The sequence below is a fragment of the Cervus canadensis genome, chromosome 17, assembly GCF_019320065.1.
Source record: "Cervus canadensis isolate Bull #8, Minnesota chromosome 17, ASM1932006v1, whole genome shotgun sequence".
Taxonomy (NCBI): Eukaryota; Metazoa; Chordata; class Mammalia; order Artiodactyla; family Cervidae; genus Cervus; species Cervus canadensis.
Window position 1 is genome coordinate 12,755,830 of NC_057402.1, and position 27,124 is coordinate 12,782,953.

Sequence of the window (27,124 nt, forward strand, 5' to 3'; positions counted from 1 at the left end):
TCATGTGCTTGTTGGCAGTTTATATTGGGGTATATTTCATATACCTTATTCACCTTTTTAAGTGTACAGTTCTATGAATTTTGGCAAAAGTATACATTTGCATAACCATTTCCTTAATCAAGATAGAGAATATTTCCTTTTTGCTCCAAAATTCACATGTGCCCCCCTGTTTGGCCAGTCCCCTTGCCTACCTTCATACCCTGGCAGTGACTGACCTGATTTATTTTCCCTGTTGTTTGGCCATTTCTAGAATGTCATATAAATGGAATCCTAGCGTATGCTGCCTTTTAAATCTGGCTTCTTTTACTGAGCATAAATCATCCATGTTGCTGCATATAAAGGAGTTTGTTGCTTTCTATTGCTGTGAAAAAAAAAAAAGTGTTAGTCGCTCAGTCCTGTCTGACTCTTTCAACCCCGTGGACTTTAGCCTGCCAGGCTCTTTTGTCCATGAAATTCCCCAGACAAGAATACTAGAGTGGGTTGCCATTCCCTTCTCCAGCGGATCTTCCTGACCCAGGGATTAAACCCAGGTTTCCTGCATTGCAGGCAGATTCTTTACCATCTGAGCCACAAGGATCATATTCTATTTTATGGATACATCAGAAGTTGTTAACTGATTCACCAGTTAACAGACATTTGGGCTGTTTTCTGTTTGGGGTGGTTATGATTCAAGCTGCTATAAACTTTCACATAAAGATTTTTGTGTGGACTTATCTTCATTTCCTTTGGATAAACACAAAGGAGCTGAATTGCCGAGTCATATGGTACCTATTTGTTTCATTTTATAAAAGACTGCCAAAACTACTTTACGAAGTGACAGTACCAATTTGCATTACCAGCAGCTTCCACCAGCAATGTATAAGAGTTCTAGTTGCTCCACATCCTCACCAGCATTTGATATTGTCAGGGTTTTCAAACTTGAGACATTTCAATCGGTGTTTAGTGGTATCTAGTTGTGGTTTGAATTTCCATTTGTTTAATTATAAGTGTGTGCTTGTTCATACGGTTCATGGGGTTCTCAAGGCAAGAATCCTGAAGGGGTTTACCATTGCCTTCTCCAGTGGAAGAAAAGTACGAACAGTGTGAAAAGGCAAAAAGATATGACGCTGAGAGATGAACTTTCCAGGTTGGTAGGTGCCCAGTATGCTCCTGGAGAAGAGTGGAGAAATAACTCCAGAAAGAAGGAAGAGATGGCACCAAAGCGAAAACAATGCCCTGTTGTGGATGTACTGCTGATAGAAGTAAGGTCTGATGCTGTAAAGAGCAATATTGCATAAGAACCTGGTATGTTAGGTCCATGAATCAAGGTAAATTAGAAGTGGTCAAACAGGAGGTGGCAAAAGTGACCATCGACATTTTAGGAATCAGGGAACTAAAATGGACTGGAATGGGCGAATTTAACTCAGATGACCATTATATCTACTACTGTGGGCAAGAATCCCTTAGAAGAAATGGAGAGGCCATCATAGTCAACAAAAGAGTCTGAAATGCAGTACTTGGATGCAATCACAAAAACTGCAGAATGATCTCTGTTCGTTTCCAAGGCAAACCACTCAATATCACAGTAATCCGAGTCTATGCCCCAACCAGTAATGCTGAGGAAGCTGAACAGTTCTATGAAGACCTATAGTACCTTCTAGAACTGACACCCAAAAAAGGTGTCCTTTTCATTATAGGGGACTGGAGTGCAAAATTAGGAAATCAAGACACACCTGAAGTAACAGGCAAATTTGACCTCAGAGTACAGAATGAGGCAGGACAAAGGCTAATAGAGTTTTGCCAAGAGAATGCACTTGTCATAGCAAACACCCTCTTCCAACAACACAAGACTATACACATGGACATCACCAGATGGTCAGTATTGAAATCAGATTGATTATATTCTTTGCAGCCAAAGATGGAGAAGCTCCATACAGTCAGCAAAAACAAGACCGGGAGCTGACTGAGGCTCAGATCATGAACTCCTTATTGCCAAATCCAGACTTAAATTGAAGAAAGTAGGGAAAACCACTAGGCCATTCAGGTATGATCTAAATTAAATCCCTTACAATTATACAGTGGAAGTGACAAATAGATTCAAGGCATTAGATCTGATAGAGTGCCTGAAGAACTATGGACAGAGGTTCATGACATTGCACAGGAGGCAGTGATCAAGGCCATCCCCAAGAAAAAGAAATGCAAAAAGGCAAAATGGTTGTCTGAGGAGGCCTTACAAATAGCTGAGAAAAGAAGAGAAGCTAAAGGCAAAGGAGAAAATGAAAGAAATTCCCATCTGAATGCAGAGTTCCAAAGAATAGCAAGGAGAGATAAGAAAGCCTTCCTCTATGATCAATGCAAAAAAAAAAAAAATAGAGGAAAACAATAGAGTGGGAAAGACTAGAGATCTCTTCAAGAAAATCAGAGATACCAAGGGAATATTTCATGCAGAGATGGACACAATAAAGGACAGAAATGGTATGGACCTAACAGAAGCAGAAGATATTAAGAACAGGTGGCAAGAATACAAAGAAGAACTGCACAAAAAAGATCTCAGTGACCCAGACAACCACGATGTTGTGATCACTCACCTAGAGCCAGACATCCTGGAGTGTGGAGTCAAGTGAGCCTTAGGAAGCATCACCACAAACAAAGCTAGTGGAGGTGATGGAATTCCAGTTGAGCTATTTCAAATCCTAAAAGATAATGCTGTGAAAGTGCTGCACTCAATATTCCAGCAAATTTGGAAAACTCAGCAGTGGCCACAGGGCTGGAAAAGGTCAGTTTTCATTCCAATCCCAAAGAAGGGCAATGCCAAAGAATGTTCAAATTACTGCACAATTGCACTCATCTCACACACTAGTAAAATAATGCTAAAAATTCTCCAAGCCAGACTTCAGCAGGAGGTGAACCATGAACTTCCAGATGTTCAAGCTGGATTTAGGAAAGGCAGAGGAACCAGAGATCAAATTGCCAACATCTGTTAGATCATTGAAAAAGCAAGAGAGTTCCAGAAAAACACCTACTTCTGGTTATTGACTATGCCAAAGACTTTGTGTGGATCACAACAAACTGTGGAAAATACTTAGAGAGATGGGAATACCAGACCACCTGACCTGCCTCCTGAGAAATCTGTATGCAGGTCAGGAAGCAGCAGTTAGAACTGGACATGGAACAACAGACCGGTTCCAAGTTGGGAAAGGAATACTTCTAGGCTGTATATTGTCACCCTGCTTATTTAACTTATATGCAGAGTACATGATGAAAAGTGCCAGGCTGGGTGAAACACAAGCTGGAATCAAGATTGCCAGGAGAAATACCAATAACTTCAGATATGCAGATAACACCACCCTTTTGGCAGAAAGTAAAGAACTAAAGAGCCTCTTGATAAAAGTGAAGAGGAGAGTGAAAAATTTGGCTTAAAACTCAACATTCAAAAAACTAAGATCATGGCATAGATGGGGAAACAATGGAAACAGTGAGAAGCTTTCTTTTCAGGGTCTCCAAAATCACTGCAGATGGTGACTGCACCCATGAAATTAAAAGACGCTTGCTCCTTGGAAGAAAAGCTGACCAACCTAGACAGCATATTAAATAGCAGAGACATTACTTTGCCAACAAAGGTTTGTCTAGTCAAAGCTATGGTTTTCCAGTAGTCATGTATGGATGTGAAAGTTGGACTATAAAGAAAGCTGAGCGCTGAAGAATTGATACTCTTGAACCATGGTGTTGGAGAAGACTCTTGCACGGCCCTTGGACTGCAAGGCGATCAAACCAGTCAATCCTCAAGGAAATCAGTCCTGAATATTCATTGGAAGGATTGAAGCTGAAGCTGAAACTCCAATACTTTGGCCACTTGAGGCAAAGAACTGACTCCTTGGAAAAGACCCTGATGCTGGGGAAGATTGAAGGTAGGAGGAGAAGGGGATGACAGAGGATGAGATGGCTGGATGGCATCACTGATTCGATGGACATGAGTTTGAGCAAGCTCTGGGAGTTGGTGATGGACAGGGAAGCCTGGCGTGCTGCAGTCCATGGGTCACAAAGAGTCAGACATGACTGAGTGCTGAACTGAACTGAAGTGCATGCTAAGTCACTTCAGTCATGCCCGACTCTTTGTGACCCATGGACTATGGCCCGCCAGGCTCCTCTGTTCATGTGATTCTCCAGTCAAGAATACTGGAGTGGGTTGCCATGCCCTCCTCCAGGGGATATCTTTCCAACCCAGGGATCAAATCCATGTGTCTTATGTTTCCTACCTTGGCAGGCAGGTTCTTTACTGTTAGCACCGCTGGGAAGCCAGTTATAACTGCTGTTAAACATCTTTCCATGTGATTATTTGTCATTCATATATTTCTTTGGTAAAGTGTTGTGTTCAAATAATTTGCTAATTTTTAAAATTGGCTTATTTTCTTATGGTGTTTTGAGAGTTTTTAAAATGTAGTCCGGTTTCTAGTCCTTTATTAGATTTATGTTCTGCAAATATTTTCTCCCAGTCTGTGATTTGTCTTTTGATTTTCTTAAGTGTTTTTCAAAAAACAGAAGTTTTTAACTTGGATGAAGTTCATGTTATCATTTTTTCTTTATAATTCATACTTTTGTGTCCTATAAAATATTTGCCTAACCCAAAGTAGCCAAGACTTTCTTCTGTTTTCTTCTAGAAGTTTTATATTAGCTTTTACATTTAGGGCTACAACTCATGTCAAATTACTTTTTGTATATGCTATAGATTGAGGGTTTTGGGGAGGGTGTTTTTTTTTTTTTTTTTTTTGTATATAGATATCCAATAACCCTATTTGTTTAAAAGACAATTCTTTCTCCAATGAATTGCTATGGCATCTGTATAAAAAAATCAATTGATTTATGTATGGGCCTATATATGCATTCTGTTTTCTGTCCTCTTAATCTATCTATGATCCTTTCACCAATAGCACACTGTATTGATTACTATAATAAAGCTTGAAATCAGTTAGTATGAGCCCTACAGTATTATTCTTTACCAAAATTGTTTTGACCAATTTAAGTCCTTTATTTTTCCATATAAATATTAGAATCAGCTTGTCAGTTTCTCAAAGGAGCCTGCTGGGAGCTTGATTGGGATTGCACTGAATCTGGAGATTAATTTAGGGAGAACAGGCATCTTGACAATGTTGAGTCTTTTGATCCAGGAATAAAATATCTCTCATTTGTCTAAGTTTTCTTAGATTTCTCTCATCAACTTTTTATAGTTTTCAGCTTAGAAACCTTACATGTTACTTATCCCTAAGTATTCCATGGTTTTGGTGCTACTGTATTTAAAAAATTAATTTTCATTTCCCTTTGGGCCTTCCTATCATACAAAGATGCAATAAATAAATAAATAATTGATAGTATATTGACCTTGTAGCCTGCTTTCTTGCTAAACTCACTTGCTAGATCTAACAGTGTCTTTATAAATTCTTTGGGCTTTTCATGTGGGCCATACTGCCTACAGTTTTATTTCTTCTTTACCCTTAGGCCTTTTATTTCTTTTCCTGGCCTTGTTGTGCTGACTAAGATGTTGACTAGGAGTGATGAGAGCAGATATCCTTGACTTTTCCCCTAGACTTTGGGGGGAAGTGTTCAGTCTCTCACCATTAAATATAATGTTAGCTGTAGGTTTTTTGTAGATGCTCTTTGTTAAGGTGAGAAAGGTCCCATTTATTCCTAGTTCGCTGAAGTTTTTATCAAGAACAGGTGCCCAATGACCTTTTAATAAATTTCTTTTCTGCTTAAATCAGCTTGCATTGCTTTCTGCTACAAATAGGAGCCCCGACATATACTGGCCGTGAAACATTGGGCAAATTCCTTAACATCATCTGACCCAGAATTTTAATAAAATCCTGGTGATGAAAACTTAAGTCTTTTTAACTTTACCTCCTAAAGAAAATAGCCATGATAATCTTCAAGGCTATCTATTGTGTTGTAGAAAAACCTTGAGGTTAAGTTACTGTTTTTCTCTAACTCCACCCTCAATAACCTTGCTTATTATATGAAGTGATATAAATAACATATACTCATTGTAAAGAACCTGAGCAACTCATTCAAATACAGAATCAAGGTGACATGGAAGTCACCGTTCTGAGAAAACCACCATTATTCATGACACTACATAAACAAGACCAGAACATACATGCTGTTTTATCATGGGCATGGGTGTGCTCCAGACCACCAGAACCACCCTTCTCCTCTTCACCATCTCTCGTGGCACCTGGGTTGACGGGGCTCAGCTGGCCTGTTCTCGCCTTTCACAGGGCCTCTTGTCTAGCTGCAATTACACATTTGGTCACTGGAGCTGAGGCCATCTGAATGGTCCTCTGGGCTGGATGTCCACACCGGCTCACCACTGTGGCCTGCAGTGGATGCGGTCTGTCAGCTAGGAGCTCAGCTGGGGCTACTGACTAGGGCACCTACACGTGGCTTCATCATGTGCCTCGGAGTTCTCAAAGCAAGAACAGGCTCCGAAAAAAGCACTCCACGAGCAGTTCCAAAACCCCAGGTTAAACCTGTAAAGCTTCTTACAGCTGAGCTACAAAGTTCCCGGGGCATCACTCTGCCATATTCTAGCACATCATTAAACACAGCCCAGATTCAAAGTGAGGAGAAATAGACCCTCTCACTCTATTTCAATGGGAGGATTAGCAAAGAATTTATGGCCACCGTTTTTAATTTACCACATTTATTAAACAATAAATATATATTGAGCACCTACTACCAGCCAAGTGCTACAGTAAGTACTGGGGATACAGAAGGGATGAGACAAAGCTCTTGTTCTTCTGAAACTTACTTTCTAGTGTGGGGACACAGACAATAGACAAGCCATCAAATAAATAAAGCTAAACAAAAAATATTCAAATTAATTGCATCAATACAGTAAATGATAGTCCTCTTTCTCTAAAGTCTTAGGAGTTTTATCAGTCCTTTGCTTTGGACACACTTGCTGTCTCATTGTACCTCACTGCGTATACTGTTCGCTGAACCCATGGTAGGTAAGGCATGAGCTAAGAGGCTGGGAGAAAACTCAAGGAGCCATAGAAACTGCAGATGCATTTATTCTCTCCTGGCTGGCGCAACAGCAGACCTGACCGACCTGACCTGACCTGACCTAACATAACCTCCTCTCAAGGGCTTTCCAGGTGGAGTTTATATATGCTTACAAAACAAAAGTAGCCCGTGGCCAAGCAAGTACCTCGTGACGCACAAACACAGTGCTAGTGATTCTCAGCTGTTACATCACTCATTTGTGTCCAACTCTCTGCAACCCCATGGACTGCAGCATGCCAGGCTTCCCTGTCCATCACCAACTCCTGGAGCTTTGTCAAACTCATGTCCTTTCAGTCAGTGATGCCATCCAACCATCTCATCCTCTGTCATCCCCTTCTCCTCCTGCCTTCAATATTTCCCAGCATCAGGGTCTTTTCTAACGAGTCAGTTCTTCGTATCAGGTGGCCAAAGTATTGGAGCTTCAACTTCAGCATCAGTCCTTCCAATGAATATTCAGAACTGAATATTCTCAGCTGTTACGTAATCATTATTCACAAAAAACTTGAGGCGAGGGTGAGAGGGCGTGGGGCAAGAGAGCCTGACCACCCCATCTTGACTAATTTGCTCTTTCCCTGTACTTGCCTTTGTGCCTTGGGTTTCAGGTGTTACTTTTGTTTTTAATATTTATTTGTTTAACCAACTGTACCAGGTCTTAGCTGCAGCACATGAACTCTTTAGTTGCAGCATGTGGGATCTTAGTTCCCTGAGTAGGGATCAAACCCAGGCCCCCTGTGTTGGGAATGTGGAGCATTAGCCACTGGGTCACCAGGGAGGTTCTAGGTGTTACTGTTACAGTGAAGGGTTTCCATCTTAACCATCTCTGAGGGATGTGTGTGGAGCAACATTCAAAAGTGACTATGCAGCAGGTGGTTAAAAATGTGGGGGCTTTGGAGCTGGGTGTTGTGGGTTCAGCTCTCACCTCTACCAACTTTCTCACTGTGTGGCCTCAGCAAATAACTGAATTTCTCTGTCCTCTGTCATGCACATCACTAAACTGAGGAAACGGCCAGGAATGGAGCCTGCTTCCTAGAGTTGCTGTGAGGACTAACACTTGAGAGCCTCGCAAAACAGTGGCACATAGTAGGTGCTTTATCAGCATATGTTGCACAAATGGACATCTCAGGCCTCTAAGGCTGCTCTTCTGCTGCAGCTGGTTCAGCCGCTCGCCCACCTGCAGAGGCCCAGGCTCCACGGTGTTTGTTCACACACAGTAGTGGTGGTGAGAGGTCCTGGCGCTTCAGGACACCCAAGCAGACGCTCCCCTCAGGGGCAGCTCTCTCACTCCTTAGCTCAGTGCTGGGAAGGCCTCTGAGTATGCACTTAGCCCTCTTCGTCCTCCATGGCCACTGTGTGGCCTGTGACAGGCCCCTACTACACTCATGGGCCTCAGCGTCCCAGCCTGTGAACCGAGGTACCAGCACCCCCTGCCTTCCAGGACTCATGACATGCTGTGTTCCTGAAGCCGGCCACTCCGTGGTTAAGCCGGGTGGCTTACCTCGTGTGCTTTCCAGCCTGGGCTAAGTAGGCTAACGCCAGCCTGGGAAGATTATCTGGGGGGAATTAGAGCAGGAGAGAGCAGGATTAGGACACACTTCTGACCAACGGCTCATCTTTCGCCGCCATCTGCAATGGGCTGGTGCCACCTTTAGCTGAGAGCCGGCACTGATGGGCGAAGGGTCTCCTATGAGCTGGAGAAGCAGCTTGGGGAAGCACCTCAGCCTTTGGGGGTGTTGCCCTCCTCTCACTCCCCCTCACAGGGGACCCGCCGCACCAGTTCTGCAGCGGGTGGCTGGGAACAAGGACACTGAGTAGATGCCTGTCCTGTCACTCAGCGTGTGACCCAGGTGAGCCAGCTTGCCTTTCTGGGCCTCTGTTTCCTCAACTGTAAGATGACAGTGGGCTTCCCCGGGGGCTCAGCGGTAAAGAATCTGCCTGCGATGCAGGAGATGCAGGTTCGATCCCTGGGTCAGGAAGATCCCCTAGAGGAGGGCATGGCAATCCACTCCACTGTTCGTGCCTGGACGAGGAGCCTGGTGGGCTACAGTTCATGGGGTCACACAGAGTCACCCACCACTGAAGCGTCTGAGCCCACGTGCACACCAGATGAGGGTGAGGCGCCTACAGCCACTCAGCTGTCCTTATCCTCAGCCGCCGCCTGCCCATCCTCTGCAGAACTGATACAGGTGGTCTCCACCTGCCTCTAATGTTTGAGAAACCATCCAGATTGGAAGAGGGGAGGTTTGAGGAGCAAAAATCAACTAGGGGCTCCCAGTGGGTTGGAAGGCAACAACAGCAGAGAAGGGGAAACTGACACGGACAGGGAGACAGAATTCAATGTGGAATGAATGAGTAAGGGATGAATGAGTGAAGCAGTAAATGTGATTAATATATAGGACAACTGTAAGGGCAACTGTTTGCTCCGAAGGATGTGGAAATGATATGACTCAATTTGCTTCTGCAGGCCAATTATCCCCATAAAATAAATACAATCAGAACTATTCACATACTAAATATGAACAGTAGCCTTTAGTGAGCAATTACCAGACATTGCTCTCTCTGTGTTACAACTATAACCTCATTTAATCCTCCCAACAATACAAAGTAGATAATATCATAACTCCACAATTTACAGCTGGGGAAACTGAGGCACAGAAATGTCCAAGGCTAGCCCAGATGTCTTGCTTCAGAGCGCATGGGCTAACATTCCCCAGGTTCACCTCGTAGCAGCCAGAAGGGCTCTTAGGTCAGAGCAAGCCTTGGCCGCACACCCCTGAGCTATGTACTGTTTACCTGAGACCCACCCCAGTCACCCCTTCTGGGGCAAGAGTTCTCCACACTGAGTGGGACAGAAGGGCTAAGCTTTGGACTCCCCAGCTTGTCCAGTTAGAAACCCTTGGGTTCCCCCGTGTCCCGCACCGGCTCTGCCAGGCACCAGGTTCGTAATCCAAATGCTCGCTGCCTGGAACCCAGGCCACGGTGCTCCCTCCCAGTCACCAACGGATCAGGGCTGTGGGGTAGGGCGGCCTCCCCCTCCCTTCCCCGACCCTTCCTGGCCTGGGCCACACGCAGGCCTGGACTTACACAAGGATCCTTACGCCACCTCCTGCAGAACATTTCCTCAAGATGAAGACCCAGGAACAGGTTCCAGACTTCCTACCAGATGATGGCATTGACCCCAAATCCGGTACAATGTAGGGGCCTAGAAGTTTGGGAAAGAGTTTGTGGGGAGCTCGGGTTCTCAGGCTAGTTTCACTGCTTAAAACTGACCTCAAGCAGGGTATGGAGAAAAGGGAACCCTCTTACACTGTTGATGGGAATGTAAACTAGTACAGCCGCTATGGAGAACAGTGTGGAGATTTCTTAAAAAACTGGAATTAGAACTGCCATATGACCCAGCAATCCCACTCCTCGGCATACACACTGAGGAAACCAGATCTGAAAGAGACACGTGCACCCCAATGTTCATCGCAGCACTGTTTATAATAGCCAGGACATGGAAGCAACCTAGATGCCCATCAGCAGATGAATGGATAAGGAAGCTGTGGTACATATACACCATGGAATATTACTTAGCCATTAAAAAGAATTCTTTTGAATCAGTTCTAATGAGACGGATGAAACTGGAGCCCATTATACAGAGTGAAGTAAGCCAGAAAGATAAAGACCAATACAGTATACTAACGCATATATATGGAATTTAGAAAGATGGTAACAATAACCCTATATGCAAAATAGAAAAAAAGAGACACAGATGTACAGAACAGACTTTTGGACTCTGTGGGAGAAGGCGAGGGTGGGATGATCTGAGAGAACAGCATCGAAACATGTATATTATCTAGGGTGAAACAGATCACCAGCCCAGGCTGGATGCATGCGACAAGTGCTCGGGCCTGGTGCACTGGGAAGACCCAGAGGAATCAGGTGGAGAGGGAGGTGGGAGGGGGGATCGGGATGGGGAATACATGTAAATCCATGGCTGATTCATGTCAATGTATGACAAAAACCACTACAATAATGTAAAGTAATTAGCCTCCAACTAATAAAAATAAATGAAAAAATAAAAAATAAAAACATTACAGATCCCCACCAAAAAAAAAAAAAAATTGACCTCAAGCAGATCACGGCCTTTACTGGTTCCCTCCTGGTTGGCAGCAGAGGGCTGGAATATCAGATTAATTCTTTTTCAGTCACAGACATGTGACTTCCAGCCCACACAATGGGCCACGGAGGTAAATACACCATTTTTCGTCAACTCTAAGCCACACTGTTATCTTATAAACCACTGAGAGAAAGGGAAAATGCTACTAAGGAAAATTTTGGGGGCTGCCCCACATCTTAGTCGCAGCATGCAAGACCTTCAGCTGTGGCATGACAACTCTTAGTTGCAGCTATGTGGGATCTAGTTCCCTAACCAGGGATCAAACCGGGCCCCCTGCATTGAGAGCAAAGAGCCTTTGCCACTGGACCACCAGGGAAGTCCCCCTAGTAGGGAACTTTTGACATGCAAACAATTTTAAGACTCCTCCCAATATCAGAGGTATTAAAATGTGGAATTAAAATAGGGCTTCCAGGTGGTTCATTACAGAATCCGCTTGTAATGCAGGAGATGCAGCAGGCAGCTGCAGGAGGCAGTTCGATCCCTGGGTCAGGAAGATGCCCTGGAGGAGGGCATGGCAACCCACTCCAGTATTCTTGCCTGGAGAATCCCATGAATGGAGGGGCCTGGTGGGTTACAGTCCATAGGGTCTCAAATAGTCAGACACAACTGAAGTGACTTAGCACACACAAAATGTGGGAAAACGTGCTTCTTGGAATCGATGAAATATGATATAATTCTCATTTAATAGATTAAAAAATCAGGACCTTGGTTGGTTATGCATTCAAGGTCACATGGAAAATGAGGACGTGTGGTTTTCAAGACCTGTTCTGACAACAGATCCTACTTGTTTCCGATCCACTACGTGACCCACCTCCCCGAGAGGTCGTGGAAGGAGAGAAAGTGAGAGGACCAGCCCTGCGGAGAGAGACGCACATGGATCAGCGTCAGATTGCTTATGGGATCGAACTTAGCCTCATGCCGCTTAGGGATGCTCTCACTGCAGTGAACGCAGGAGGTCACGGGAAGGTCTGTCCCTGTGCAGAGCGCAGGGCAGGGCAGGGACACTGAAAGGGCAAGGTAAGCCCCAGCGAGGGGAGCGAAGAACGAGGGTGGAGACCCCCGAATTTCAGCCCTCCTGCTCATCACCTGGGTGGTCGCTGCCCTGAACCCATTAACAGAAGAGGAAACCATTTCTGAGGCAGACTGTCAACAAAATAGGTGTTGAGTAACAATCACACTTTGAAAATTGTGAAGCACTCTATGAATTGAATTTCCTAATACTACAAGTTAAAATACATACACCCAGGCTGCTGGGCAGTCTCATCTCAGCGTCCTACCTTCAAAAGAAACCTCAGTAGGAACTGGAAAGCAATTTAAATCTTCATTTATGCTAGTCCCTGGTAAAATTCTGAAAAGAGATTCAATTGTCTCTCTTGCTTATTCTGTGTGATACAATGTGAATCTCTTATAGCATCACCTTAGTAGCTGCCTGGAAACGGAATTCAGGCTTCAAATTCAGTCTGTCTTCCTCCCTCCCTTTTTCCTCTTTGTGAATTCCCAAAACAAAGGGGATGGAGAGAGGCATGGGGAGAAGGGGACAGAGAGAGAGAAATCCTAGTCCACAATGGCCTTTCTCTTTTCTTCAATTCCTCCTATTTCAGTGGTGGTGGTTTAGTCGCTAAGTCGTGTCCGACTCTTGCGACCCCATGGACTATACCCTGCCAGGCTCCTCTGTCCATGGGATTCTCCAGGCAAGAATACTGGAGTGCCATTTCCTTCTCCAGGGGATCTTTCTGACCCAGGAATTGAACCCAGGTCTCCTGCATTGCGAAGAGATTCTTTACCAACTGAGCTACAAGGGAAGCCCCATATTTCAGTATCTACCCCTTTTCTCTTGTATGCCTGTTTGGAAATAACTCAGTCTACATTTTCTTTGCCCTTCAAAATTCTGCACCCCATCGTCATTAGCACACCAACTCCCCCAGACCCGGAAGCTGCCCATATAGTGAAGGATGGGTTCCTCTTGTGGGTGAGTGTATAAGGAGCATGGTAATATTTTTTCTAGCATATAAATAACCATCAATGACCTCTTTGGAGCTTCCATCGTGGCTCAGCGGTACAGAATCCACCTGCAATGCAGGAGCCTCAGGAGACATGGGTTCGATCCCTGATCCCTGGGTTAGGAACATCTGCTGGAGGAGGACATGACAACCCACTCCAGTATTCTTGCCTGGGAGAATCCCATGGACAGAGGAGCCTGGTGGGCTACAGTCCATGGGGTCACAAAGAGTTAGACACGACTGCAGTGACGTGTGACCTCTTCACCTATCACATAGCAGCTATTGGATTCATGATTGGCAAGTAAATATAATGCAAAGGATAAGTTCTCCTGATGACTAAATATTACTATATACACACAAATATATGTCAAGATTCCCCCTCCCCTCAAAATTATCCCTCAGAAAAAGGAATTGCCTTAGGTCCTTACAAAATCTAGCATGTTACAGGAAGCTCTCTTCTTTAAAACATTAAAATACTGTTTTGAGAAGACATATTCGTCTGGAAAAATAAAAAATCAGTCAAAGCTAATTAGGGATGCTTCTAAAGATCCTGATAGAAACACCTTCTAATCACCTGATAGAAACAATGAAAAAGGAGACAGACACTTAACACAGATTTGTACGGGGAAGGGCCTTACAGTTATGTGAAATGTGGTTCTTAAAAAAGCTTTTTAAAAACTGCTAAAGAGTAATGCATTTAGCAGGGCTGGGCACCAGCCAGGTCCCTCCCAGTGTCAGGCATCCTGGATGCTCTCTGCATTCCTCTTGGGTTTTCACACCTAACTCAACATCGTGCTGGGGGAATGAGCTCACCCAGAGAGCCTCCCCTGAGGTCTTTTTTTAAAGATATTTTTGATGCGGACCATTTTTAAAGTCTATATTGAATGTATTATTTATTCAGTTTTATGTTTTGGTTTTTTGACCACTAGGCATGTAGGATCTTAGCTCTCTGACCAGGGATGGAACCTGCACCCTCGGCATTAGAGGGTGAAGTCTTAACCACTGGTCTGCTAGAGAAGTCCCATCCGCTGACGTCTGGCAGTCTCTGCACTCCCTCTCTGGGGGGGGGTGGGGGTGGACAGAACAACAGCTTTGAGATGTCCACCTCCTAATCCTCAGAATCTATAAATATGGTACCTGACGTGGCAAAAGGGTCATTGCAGGTGTGATGAAGGGTTCTGAGATGGGGAGATTTTCCAAGTGGACCCAATGTCATCATAAGGGGTCTTATAAGGGAGAGGCAGGAAGAGAAGAAGCAATAGCAAAACTGAGGTTGGTGTGATGCAATGTAGCTGTAGACCATGGGCCCAGAATGCAGCAACCTCTAGAAGCTGGGAAAGACAAGGAAACAGACTTCCCCCCTCAAGCCTCTAGAAGGAATACAGCCCTGCCAGCTCCTTGACAGTGAGAGAGACCCTGTCAGATTTTGACCTCTAGAACACTAAAATAATAAACTTGTTATTTGAAGGGGGGAAAAGGCAATGCATTTAGTACTTATGATGCAGAGGTTATGAATATGTGTCCATAGGAGGAATTGTCTCCTGTGTTTCCAATGACAGCATCACATATAGTTTCAAAAAAGGTTGCATCTCTACTGACATGGGCTGAGGTGGTAAACTGTCAGAGGACTCAAATGAATGAGGACAGAGATCCAGATGCCAACCAACCTCCAGCAGAGCTTGGATGAAATTGCTCCACGAAACATGAGAGTGGAAAAGAGCCAATTTCTAAATTAATACATCCTTTTATATAATAAGTGACTTTTAGATAGGAGGTTACATTAAAATGTTGAATCTTATACTCAACTATTTTATCTCTTTCTCTAAAAGTTTACATATTCAAGTTGGTCAAAAAGATTGGCCTTTGTTCATTTCTTTGGTTGGTTGGTTGACTGGTTTTCTTTGAAGATGTTTTAAATATTTTCACTAGGAAAATGGGAAATTGCTTTCTATTTAGAGTTGCATATGTGAATTGGGCATATATGGGCATAATAAGGAACAGAATGAATGAGCCTAGAGACTCTATTTTAGTGTGAAGGGAACTAAAACCTGCACTTACCTGCAGTTTCAGGATAACGGCTCCATATTTGTGACTTGAAGAGCAGTCGTTGAAACATTTGAGACACCGAAGGGCCAGGTGAGCCTCTTACCATTGTCAGTGGAAGCATGAGGCTGGGAATTCCTTCTATTTGCAAGACCTACAGAAGACTTTATTGGAGGAGGAGGGAAAGGTAAATTCAACTAGTGTTCTCTTTTCATCAGGTCTTTTTTTGTTTTTAATAAGAATGTTGTTATTGCTTAATACTTGGAAGAGTTCTAGGTATTTGCAGGTATTAGTAACCAAGACCCTTTTTAAAATTTTTATTGAAATAGAGTTGATTTACAACGTTGCGTTAGTTTCAGGTGTAGAGCAAAGTGAATCAGTTATACACAACGTATATCTACTCTTTTTTAAGATTCTTTTCCCATATAGGCCATTACAGAGTACTGAGTAGGGTTCCTTGGGCTATACAGTAGGTCCTTATTAATTCTCTATTTTATGTACAGTAGTATGTATGCTTCAATCCCAATCTTCCAATTTATCCCTCCCCTACCTATACCTTGGTAACAATGGTTTGTCTTCTGTATCTGTAACTCCATTTCTGTTTTGCAGATGAGGTCATTTGTACTTGTATTTTAGATTTCACACATAAGCAGCATCTCTGATATTTGTCTTTCTCTGTCTGACTTACTTCACTCAGTCTGACAGTCTCTAGGTCCATCCATGTTGCTGTAGGTGGCATTATTTCACTCTTTTCTATGGCTGAGTAATAACTCCATTGTGTATATATGCTCTATCTTCTTTATCCATTCATCTGCTGATGGATATTTAGGTTGCGTCCACGTCTTGGCTATCATAAACAGTGCTGCAGTGAACATCAGGGTGCATGTATCTTTTCAGATATTAGGAGTAGGATTGTTGGATTGCTGGTTTGGTTTAGTTGCTGAGTCATGTTCAACTCATGCAACTCCATGGACTGTAGCCCGCAGGTTCCTCTGTCCAGGGGATTTCCCAAGCAAGAATACTGGAGTGGGTTGCATTTCCTTCTTCAGGGGATCTTTCCAACCCAGGGATCAAAACTGGGTCTCCTACATTGCATGTGGTCTCCTGCATTGCAGGCAGATTCTTTACCGAATGAGCCACCAGAGAAACCAGGATTGTTGGATCATATGGGAGCTCTATTTTTTGTTTTCTAGGGAACTGCCATACTGTTGTCCATGATGGCTGTACCAGTGTACGCTCCCACCAACAATGTAGCAGGGTTCCCTCATCAGAGATTGATTCTAAAAAGAAAATGTCCCAGCTGTGACATGAAAGCCCTGGCTTTCCCAGAGTTCCTCAGAGAAGAGTGGGACAGAGCAGAAAGTAGAGAGGAATGACCCCCTCCAGTGGAGGCCTGAGTTCCCCATTTGCCTTCAAAGATGTAACTAATGACCATTTACCCCTTTCGGTTCAATGTCTAAAGAATTTTTCAGATCAAGCATTAGCAAATTCTAATCCAAGCTACCCCTTACCTCTTTCCAGCAATTCATCATTTTTTCCTTATCATTAAGGAACTTTTAGAAATCTAAACCCAACTTGCTTTCCTCTCCACAGGGACTGGTTAGTGCTTCTCTGGATGACAAGAAGCAAAAAAGAAAAAAAAATTTGAAGGGAATTTGTGGCCCTGTTTTGAAAAACTAAAATAAGAAAAATTAAGGAAAATCTCAGACTTAGCAACATTTCCACTCAGAATTCCCTAAAGAATCTTGATTCAAGGGAAGAGTTGACTAAAAATTATTTAGAGGCACAGTTGTGTAGTGTTGTGATTTTCTTTGATCCCCCAGCAACCCTTCGAGGTAAGCAGGGCAAGTATTATCTTCAGTTTGGAGATCAGAGAAGATTTAGGTTTAGAGAAAAATGAGAACTAACAAGTATTCGTGCAGTTCTCACAGTCGTTTGGTCCTATGGGGTGTGCCCTCTTTAATCAAAACCCTTCTCATGCAAGTTTCAGAAAATCCAGCTCAAACCAGTTTAAACAAATGAACAAAACCAAAAAAGGGAATTCATTGCTTCATATAAGAAGTTCAAGGGGTGAATTCATCTCTCTCCCTCCCTACCCGCACTTGAACCTGCTCAGACCCTGTGGTCTCTTTCCTCCATGTCCTCTGTCTGCCTTTTGTCTGTGGAAAAACTTTAGGCAAACAATAAGTTTAATCAGAGAAGTGAGAAAATGCAGAAATAAAGGAAAACAGTCAAATAAGCCGAAGTATAATGATGATAGTTTAGTCATTAAAGCAAAGTAAGTCTAGGACATTCAGTTCCTCCTCAAAGGCTATAGATGATATTCTGAGCCACATCCTGTGAGCTGTCTTATAGATACTGAAACCCCCACCAGTGGAAGAAATTAGCTACATGATGCCCAGACTATAGCCACGACATGTTCTATTGCTAAGTTGTGTCCAACTCTTTGAGCACGCCAGGCCTCCCTATCCTTCACTAATATCCATGACATAAGCTGTCACAATTCTAAGAACCGGCCTCGAAGCAACTGGAACAAACCAACCCTGGAACTAAAGGTTAACTCTACTTAAAACAATCAAGATAATGCTGACTAGCCCACCACGTAACTAATTTCAAGATGACCGTCAGAGCTGAATGTGTTCTTTCTGCATATAGCCTCCTCCCTCGGTCTATATAAAAGCTCTTGCCCACCAATTGTCAGTGGCGGGGAGTTGGCCTTTGGACAGGACACACACACACACACCAGGTTACTGGCCTCTGAAATAAAGCAAATTTTTCTTTCCACCAACCTTGCCTCTTTGTTGGCTTTAGAGCGGCCAGAAGCCAGACTCCATTTTTTGTTTCTCTCTCTCTCTCTCCAACCCCCTCACTCCTTCTGTTTCCAACTTTATCATTCTTTTGTTATTGGCTTCATTTGCAGGCAGGCTGTTCCCCAAGGAGCAGAGATGACCACCCCCAGGGTCAAATGTTGCCAGTTTAGCAGTCCACTGGAAAGCAAGGTCCTTTCCCATCACTGTTTCAATAAAAGTCTGGTGCTGGACCTCTTCCGCTTGGCCAAGTCCCATTTCTAACCCTGAACCAATCACTGGGGCTCTGCCTTGCACCAGTTGCTCCTGGGGTGTGCTCATCCCCCTTCCAGTCACATGACAGGAGCCAAGGGGAGGATAAGTCTCTTACAGGCTAACCAGGTGCTGTAACCAGCAGGAGGCAGGATGGTTGCTGGGTAGACAGAGCCTACAGAAGTCTATTCCATTCGCCAGTCTCATCATTTGGTTGAGAAAACTCAAGTACAGAGGCATTGTTCTGACTTGTAGCCGGATCCCAGACTCCAGATGCCACGACCTCTTTGCACATTGGTGGAGACAAATCCATCAACATGCCTTAAGTGGGTGAACTGATACTGGAGCCATCTGCTGTTTGGCTCAAAGCTCATGTTCACTGCCAGAAATACGAGCTTATATCCATCCTACTATGCTTCACGTTGCTAGCTCATCTTCTACCACCGCAGTAAAGCAACCAGTCATTTAGAGAGAATATATTCTCAGGCCCAGACTAAGTTAATGGTCAAGCTTCTTCATGCTCTTCCCTTAGATCTGCTAGGTGACAACAGGAAAGCCAGCCAGGCCCCAGCCTCCATTTCATCCTGAAGTTGGCCCTGCTCCCCAGCTAGTAGGAGGAGCTCAGTGTTTATCCTGTCCTCCTGCTTATCTCCTTGTCTCCATCACTCTGCTCGTGGGTGTCTAATCAATAAGTGTGTGTGCTAAGTTGCTTCAGTCACGACTCTTTGTGACCCTATGGATTGTAACCCACCAGGCAAGGGATTCTCCAGGTAAGAATACTGGAGTAGGTTGCTTTGCCCTCCTCCTGGGGATCTTCCTGACCCAGGGATCGAACCAGTATCTCTGATGTCTCTTGCATCAGCATGCAGGTGAGTTCTTTACCACTAGTGCCACCTGGGGAGCCCAGATCTATTCAATACATCTCTGATCTATTTAAGGGACTGTTGTGCATGTGGTCTTAAACATATAACCATTTAATGAGTGCCAGAGAATTGATGCTTTCAAATTGTGGTGCTGGAGAAGACTCTTGAGAGTCCCTTGGGCTGCAAGATCAAACCAGTCAATCCTAAAGGAAATCAACCCTGAATATTCATTGGAAGGACTGATGCTGAAGGTGAAGCTCCAAAACTGTGGTTCACCTAATGGGAAGAGCCAACTGTTGGCAAAAGACCCTGATGCTGGGAAAGACAGAAGGCAAAAGGAGAAGGGGGCAGCAGAGGATGACCTGATTGGATGGCATTACCGACCCAATGGACATGAATTTGGGCCAACTCCAGGAGACAGTGGAGGACAGGGAAGCCTGGTGTGCTGCAGTCCATGGGGTCACAAAGAGTTGGACACGACTTAGCAATGGAACAACAGCAATTTAATGCCAGTGATGGCACCTTATTTCTTTTTTCCCCTTGAGTGACTAGTTCAGCACCCTGCATGTGGTTGGCTTTTGATAAGTGATTCTGACTTGCACTAGCTCTACTTTGGGGGTATCTTAAGGATGAACAGTCAATAGACTAAGAGAAGAAGTAATGGTAGGCATTACTCATTTCTCTAAATTTTCTGACCACAGATTTTTCCAGAAGCCACAGATTGCTCCAGAGTGGATGGGAACAATTTCATAAGCATTATATGGGGTATGAATTGCTCTTAGGGTTATTTTTCTAATCAAAGCATCTTTCAGTTGCATTATAGTGTATTTTTTAGAAAATAATTTCTCCAAATCATGTCCTTTCTTAGTCTAATTCCTCCCAATAAAAAGCCCCTCTTTCATATTTCTTTCCATTCTTTGAGGTCCTCATTTTTTTCTATAGATAGATACAGATGAATTAAATATATTTCATTTCCCTCAAATTTTAATGTGTCTCCTTTAGATTCTATCCCCTAGTTCAGGCTGAGAATAGGAAGTTAGAATATCCAGAGCATTAAAGATTTATCACCTCCATCGTTCTTTATGGGACTTCTCTTATTTCTAAGGAATATCTCATTTGCTTAGGTTATTTTGCAAACGAAAAAGGAATTAATATTTTCTGAAGCTCTGCATGAGTTTTCAAAAATCTGTTGGATGGTGAGTTTTTAATAACTCCAACTAATTACCCTTTTTAAGATTAGATGTTAGGTAGAAGTTTTTAGGTTTCCCTCCATTGAAAACTACTAATAAAACCAATTTATTATGAACAAAATGTGGTTTCAATATGAACATACCTCCAGGGGACAGCCATTTGTACAAGATTTTCTGCAATTCAGATTTGAGGAGATCTACAGTAAATCCTTTCAACAAAGGGATGTCGGTTGGAAGTACTAAAATTACATGAGCAGTTTTCCCCTTTGCTGAGAGCAATGGGCTGAATTAATGTGATATTTGTTTTCTACCCACTGGGTTCTAATGGTAATGAGAATGAGTGGGGGATGGGGGGCCGGTGGAAGATGAGAGCTACAGGGATCAGAAAGGCTTCGTTTGCTTTTATTACCTCTTCCCCACAGTGCCCTGGATCAAAAAAAAAAAAAAAAAACAAACCAGAATGTCACACCCTAAGCACCATACTATGCTTACTTGAGTGGTAAAACCATCATGTAGGCAGGGTCTTGTAAATTATCCTGACTAATCCCACCCCAGGTCCATTTTACAGATAAGTAAACTGAGGATCACAGAGGACCAGAGCCTTGGTCAGGGTCCCTGAGAAAGTGACAATATCCATCTTTCCACATCTCTAGTCAGTGTTCTTCCTGTGCTGAGACTCGTTGGTCCTCACTCATCATGCTTTGTCATCCATTTTGGGTGGTCAAGCTGAGGACAAGACCCAAAATACTCAGACCAAACCAAATGTACCTGTTCTCAAACATGAGCCTGAAACCACACTTACCATCAGAACTAGTCCAGACTGTAGCATCGTTCAAGGGCAATGACTCATATGGTGGAAATGAGGTGGGCCTCGATGGATGGACAGGGGTCCGTGCACTGCAAAAGGAGACAAAGGAAGGGCAATGAAAGCCAAGGGCAGTGATGTTTCAGGAGAAACGCTTGCATGCAGCCTTTCTCCTTCCTGCTCTTTCCTTCTCCTCCCCTCTCCCCGCTCACCTCCCCTACTGCCTCTGCAGCTCCTGTGTATAGCGCACAGAGGATTGCTGAGGAAAGGGGAGGTGGGGATTTTCCTGTGACATCTACAAAACTGTCCTTTCAGACTGAGTACTCACTGAGGCAAAGGAAACAAATTAGTGAAATTATAAGCTGAGAACTGGGAAATTTTTCATCTTCAGTGCAGACCGGGGATAAAATCTTCCCTCAGCCATCTGCATATATGGTTTCACAAAAATGTAGTCATATATTATTCTGAAACTTATTTTTGTCATTTTAATTAATGTGAACATCTTTCCAGATCAGTAGGTAATGTCAATGTTGTTGTTCAGTCGCTAAGTCATGTCTGACTCTTTTCGACTCCATGGACTGCAGCATGCCAGGCTACTGTGTCCTTCACTATCTCCCGGAGTTTGCTCAAATTCATGTCCATTGAGTCCAACCATCTCATCCTCTGTCGCCCCTTTCTTCTCCTGCTCCTTCACTGATACATTGATATCAATGTATCAATCAAAATTATTTTTTTAAATGGCGCTAAACATTCCCTGGTGGCTAAATGGTAAAGAATCCGCCTGCAATGTGGGAGACCTGGGTTTGATCCCTGGGTTGGGAAGATCCCCTGGAGAAGGGAACAGCTACCCACTCCAGTATTCTGGCCTGGAGAATTCCATGGACAGAGGAGTCTGGCAGGCTACACTCCGTGGGGTTGCAAAGAATGGGACACAACTGAGACACACACACACACACCATTCCACAAGCTCCCCACTGGCTCTCTCAGCAGCCTGGAGATTTGGGAGCACACACACACACACACACACACACACACACACACACACCATTCCACAAGCTTCCCTGGAGATTTTGGGAGGACACACACACACACACACACAGTGTTGGGAGCGCACACACACACATACACACACACACACACACACACACACCATTCCACAAGCTTCCCTGGAGATTTTGGGAGGACACACACACACACACAGTGTTGGGAGCGCACACACACACACACACACACACACACAGTGTTGGGAGCACACACACACACACACACACACACAGTGTTGGGAGCACACACACACACACACACACACACACACCATTCCACAAGCTTCCCTGGAGATTTTGGGAGGACACACACACACACACACCATTCCACAAGCTCCCCACTGGCTCTCTCAGCAGCCTGGAGATTTGGGAGCACACACACACACACACACACACACCATTCCACAAGCTTCCCTGGAGATTTTGGGAGGACACACACACACACACACACACACACATACCATTCCACAAGCTTCCCTGGTGGTTCAGTGGTAAAGAACCTGCCTGCTAATGCAGGAGAGTCGGGTTTGATCCCTGGGTCAGGAAAGATCCTATGGAGCATGAAATGGCAACCCACCCCAGTATTATTGCCTGGAAAATCCCAGACAGAGGAACCTAACCAGCTACAGTCCATGGGGTTGCAAAAGAGTCAGACACAACTTGGCAACTAAGCAACAGCAAAAAAAAATATGCCATGGTGTGAGGACTTTCCTGGTGGTCCAGTGGTTAAGAAGGGGACGTGGGTTCGATTCCTGGTTGGGAACTAAGATTCCACAGGCCACGGGGCAGCTGAGCTCTTGCGCTGCAGCGGCTGAGCCTGTAGGTCCTGGAGCCGGTGCCACAACTAGAGAGTCTCTGAGCCACAACAAAAGATCCGGCATGACACAGCTAAGACCCCGTGTACTGAAACTAAGACTCAGTGCAGCCAAATAAATTTTTTAAAAAATTTCAGTGTGGATACATGGGAATCAACTCAATCTCTCCCTTTTCATGGATGTTCAGTGTTAATCAGATTTGCTATTGCAAAACACAAAGAATGCAGTGATAGAGCGCTTAGGCTCGTGCCTGCGGCAGAGACACACCAAACGTCAGGCTCCCTGGATTCCTTGGCTGTTGGCGACTTTGCAACCGGAAATGGAATTAGAATGGGAGTCCAAGTTAACTACTCCAAAACCCACTCATCACTTTGTATAACTTTGCTTGCTGAGTTTGTGGGTATGTCTTCCTTTTGAATTTGCATTTTACACTAGTCCTTCCCCTAATTTATTTCAAGGGACATCTCAAAATGTTAAAGGGGTCGGGAACCACTCTAACAGCGGCAGAAAAATGCTTCAAAAGTGCTGTGGAAATACTTAGAACACGGGACCATCATGTGATCACGGATTAAATGTCAGGTTTAAGATGACCGCTGCTTCTATTGTGAAACAGTGGTGAGGAAAGACAGTTGAAGTCCTGGGAATAAATGGATCCTTAAGTTTCAACCCAAGGGACAGAGAAACATGGAGGTTTCTTTCTCTGAAAGACAAGACATACCCTTGCCTTGTTTCATTAGTATCTTCACATCCCTTCAGTCCGTACTACTCTTTCCTTCTTTCACAAATACCTGTTTTTTGCCACATTGGGATAGGTCTACAATTGTAAGTCAACCTTTTGAAGCTCTAATCCTAAGTGTGGACTTTGGAATACTTAGAAAATATAGATCCATATCCTGGCTGCAGTTGTTTACTAGTGATTGACACCCGGGAAATTCTTACCCTGAGTCTTCACTTTATCATTTGCAAAGTGGGGTAACTTAGATCTGACACCGGCTGCTGCAAGAGTTAAGTAAAAGTAATGATGAGCAACTGTGTGATACACAGTAAGAGTTAATAATAGTCCTCTTCATTCTGGGTCAGCAGCTCAATGGAAACACAGACTGTTTCTTTCCCTAGTGTATTAAACAGTGTACTATGTACTTTATTGTTATAGCTTGTAATTTATTTCTGTTGTCCATCAATTTGTAGGATTGCCAAAAGGAGTTAATCCTTTCTGAGCACTTGGGAGCTAAATACTTATATCAACCCCATTTTTCAGGAAACCAAAGTCATGAAATGAAGAACTCACCCAAGACTAAAGCACTGCTGCTTCTAGGAGTGGCTGCTAGAGGCTGATGTCTGTAGGCAAGTTTTGTACAATTGCTCATGTGCTTTTTCCCACTGTGAAACATATTTTTAATAATTATTAGTTTATAATAAGGTAATGAAGAGAATAAAAGTTCTAAAAAATCTTTTAAAAAATTTGTTCTGTCTCCCCCAGCATGATCAAGGTCAAATGTGATCTATAAATTTTGAGAGAGAAACCTTTAGGGTGAAAAAAGCAGCAAGACAAGGAAAGACTGACAGATAATGACACAGAAGATGCTGGCACTGGCAGCAAATTTCTTGGAACAGTTCTGTTTGAGGGTTGGTGGTGGGTATATCACCGACGTGCTCACTTAGATGTTAAATGCTGAAGACTTATTTTGTTTCCCCAAAGAAAGAGAGCTGGATATAAAGCTACTCTTCTCCTCATTCAGATATCAGTGTCTTTAAAAAGTGATACTTAGGCTGTTTGTGATTATGTGCTAGTATGAATATCACCATGAAGCATTACTTTATGAATAAATCTGTTTGCATTTCGGATTATAGAGAAAAATTGGAAACCATCCAAAAACTGGGAAGAGCTAAGTAAATAATGATACAGCCATATGATGGAATATTTGCAGCCATGAAAAGATGTTTACAAACACAGGAAATTTTTCTCTAAAGACAAATGCAAAATTGTACACATAATTACATAAACATTTTGTTGAGAAAGATGGAAAGGGGCCAAAATGATGTAAGTACTGCATTTAGTATGGGCCTTTTTCTTTACGCTTTTCTGTAATTTCCTATAACGTGCATTTATTACTTATTAGAGGAGAAAGTTTAAAAGGGGGGAGGGGGGAAATGTTTACTGAACTTTAGGCAGGATTTCAGCAGTAGAATGACATACCAGGCCTATCAGAATCTTTATAGCTCAGCTGGTAAAGAATCCGCCCACCTGGGTTTGATCCCTGCGTTGGGAAGATCCCCTGGAAAAGGGAACGGCTACCCACTCCAGTATGCTGGCCTGGAGTATTCTATGGGCTGTATAGTCCATGGAGTCGCAAAGAGTTGGACACAACTGAGCCACTTTCACTTCTTTCAAAGAGTGCTTAGTAATTAAAAAGTCCTTGAGTCTATTAGTAGCATGGCCCTTAGCCATTACTTTTTCTGGCAGCTATCTTTACACTCAGCTTACTGTCCAGTGAAATGCTTTCTTATAAACCTAGCATTCTAGGCTAGGCTTTTTCTCTCCATTATATATTTGTGCCATTGGATTGGAAAGACAGATGAAATTTCATTTGCTTAGATTCTACCATAGTCCAAACTTATCAGGATGCTTTTAGGTATCAACGTTGTCTTCTCATTCAAGAGCTATTTCTTCGGGTGGCAGGTCATTTACAATTGTCTTAACCTACTACCAATATCCTCAACCAGAAAATTTATAACAATGTCATGTAAGGTAAGATGGGTATATGCATGAGTGCTTAGTCGATCAGTTGCACCTGACCCTTTGAGACCCCGCGGACTTTTTTTTGATCCGAGGCTCCTCTGCTCACGGAATTTTTCAGGCAAGAATACTGGAGTGGGTTGCCATTTCCTACTTCAGGGGATCTTCCCCACACAGGGATTGAACCGGTGCTTCTGGCATCTCCTACATTGACAGGTGGATTCTTTACCACTGTGCCACCTGGGAAGGCCATCTGGTAAGACGAGGACAGAGCCTGCCAATTCAGACCTCCATGTGTCCACCAACAGTCAGCCTTTAGAAATGACCTTGGACAAACCCAACTTGAGTAAATCCTAACCCAACCCCCATCTCCGTCTTATCCATAAAGATCTTATGGGAAAGTGTTAGATGGCTTTTTGAAATCAGTATATAAGCATTTCTAGAAAAATATGTTCCAAGATTCTCAAGAAGCCTGTGAATTTTCTCATTTTGACCAAGAGAAGACTTTTCTGTAATTCTATGGGGAATAGCATAAAGCAGCAGTTAAAGACAAAAGATTCAGTATTTAGATTAATTCATTATCACTTTGATCAAATCAGAAAATCTGCTGCATTTAAACTTCTTAGAAAATGTCTGAAGATAAAAATGTCTGTGTTCTACATTAGGTCATATGGTGAAAATTCCACTGTTATTTAAAGTAAACTGTAATACATTAGAAGTTACTTTAAAGGATCCTTATCTAGAAGCTAAAAGGATAAATATTAGAGCACTTTTTATAGATCAAGTGGTAAAAGCACCCAGTTCAGTATTGATCAGCCATGTGGCTTTGAATAAACCACTTAGATCCCCGAGAGTCAGTTTTGTGTGTGTGTGAAAATGAGGGGATACCTAGCCTTTAGGGTTGTAATAAAGGTTAAATGTGGTGATGGATGTAAAAGTGGCACTAAATAATTACGTAGTGAGGTGCTTACCATGTGCCAGACACTCCACGTGCTTTCAAGGTTCACATCATTTAATCTTCATGCAACCCTAGGTGATGGTACTTTTACCATCCCCATATATTTGAAGTGCTAAGATTTAAAGGACAGCAAGGAGATCAAACCAGCCAATCCTAAAGGAAATCAACTCTGAATATTCATTAGAAGGACTGATGGCTGAAGCTGAAGCTCCAGTACTTTGGCCACCTGATGCAGAGAGCCGATTCATTGGAAAACACCCTGATGCTAGAAAAGATTGAGGGAAGGAGAAGGGGGCGGCAAAGGATTAGATGGTTGGATGGCATCACCAACTCAATGAGCATGAGTTTGAGCAAATTCCAGGAGATAGTGAAGGACAGGGAAGCCTGGTGTACCAGTCTATGGGGTTTCAAAGA

At 43.4% G+C, this 27,124-nt stretch overlaps 1 long non-coding RNA gene across 1 annotated transcript; it reads right to left on the bottom strand.

Annotated features, from left to right (window-relative positions):
* On the bottom strand, positions 1 to 26,164 carry LOC122455185. Its single transcript, XR_006273608.1, has 4 exons — positions 24,304 to 26,164; positions 21,155 to 21,249; positions 15,256 to 15,404; positions 1 to 361 (listed from the first exon to the last, which is right to left on the bottom strand). It is a non-coding gene; the product is annotated as an uncharacterized LOC122455185 (long non-coding RNA).
* Between the last annotated feature and the right edge of the window lie 960 nt (positions 26,165 to 27,124).